This window comes from Macaca fascicularis, chromosome X, assembly GCF_037993035.2.
Source record: "Macaca fascicularis isolate 582-1 chromosome X, T2T-MFA8v1.1".
NCBI lineage: Eukaryota > Metazoa > Chordata > Mammalia > Primates > Cercopithecidae > Macaca > Macaca fascicularis.
Genome location: NC_088395.1, coordinates 120,077,855 through 120,079,415, shown reverse-complemented (window position 1 = coordinate 120,079,415; position 1,561 = coordinate 120,077,855).

The window sequence follows — 1,561 nt, the reverse complement described above, 5'->3', positions numbered from 1 at the left end:
ACTTTATATAAACTCAAAAAATCAAGAGTAAATATTTTTAACTCCTTTTATGACCATTCCCAAAAGAGTGATTTTTTTTTCATTATTTTTTTAAGACGAGGTCTCCCTCTGTCACCCAGGCTGGAGTGCAGTAGTACAGTCATAGCTCACTATAGCTTTGACCTCCTGGGTTCAAGTGATCTTCCCACCTCAGCTGCCCAAGTAGCTAGGACAACAAGTGTGTGCCACCACTCTTGGCTAATTTTTCTTCACTTTTTATACAGATGGAATCTCACCATGTTGCCCAGGGTGGTGTTGAACTCCTGGGCTCAAGCAAGTTCCCATCTTGGCCTCCCAAAGTGCTGGGATTACAGACGTGAACCACTGTGCCCATCTGGCTACATTTTATTTATGAAGCCTCTGCTATGGACAGATTATTTGAAGCTTAAAATTTATTTTGTAAAAGAAAATAAATGACAAAATGTCTACTTACTTTTTGTCATTCCGGATATTGGAGGGAGGTGATGTGAAGAAGGCAGGTATCAAGGGAAGATGGTATTGACCATTTAGAGGGGCTAAGCCAGTAGGTTAGATAGAAACTGCTGTTGTTTGAATGTATCCTCTCCAAAATTTGGGCGTTGCCAATGAGACGGTATTAGGAGGTGGAGTCTTTAAGAGGCCATTAGGCCATGAAGGCTTCTCTTTGGTGAATGGGATTAGACGCACCTTGTAAAAGGGCTTGACAGAGGGAGTTTGTCCCTCTTACCTTCCTGCTTTCCACTATGTGAAGATGCGATAAGAAGTCCCTCACTAGATGCTGATGCCTTGATCTTGGACTTCCTTGTGTCCAGAACTGTAAGAAATACCTTTCTGTTTCTTATAAGCTACTCAGTGTCAGGCATTCTGTATAGCAGCACAAAACAGATTAAAAAAGAAACCTAGGTTTAGAATCACCAATAACTGGCTAATAATTATGACTCAAGCCATTGGCTTTTAAATTTTGCTATGCATTAACATTATTCAGAGTTTTTTAAATAAAAATGCAGATTTCACTCCTTTGGATTGGGCCAGGTATCAACAATTCTAACAGGCCTCACAGGTGACTCTGATAAAGAGGTCTCTCTTAGACTGTAGGCCCCAAAAGTGGACCCTAAGATAAGGATTCATTGATTAAGAAAATGCTCCTAGGAGAAAATAATAAAGGAAATGCAAAGAAGCCAAACAGGAGTGACATTTGGGACAAAGTCTCCTCAGCCTCAAGTCTGATCCTCTGGAGAGGTTAGGGGCATAAATTTCCAATTCAGTCTGTCCCTACTTGAGTCAAAGGAGGTAGGTTTTCATGCCCTGCCTCAACTGTAAGTCATAGGCTGAGTTGTTAACTCCCAGGTACTTCTGGCTCTGCATATATATGTTTGAGTGTGTGGCTATAGTAACCTAGTCAGTCTCTCAGATAAGACTTTTTCCTGCAGGTCCTTATAAACAAACCCACATTCAAGCTGAGGAGAAGAGATAGATCTAAGGTGATCTGAATAGGGTACCAATTGTGTCTCTTGCAGGGCCTGTGGAGCACATTTTGAGGGAC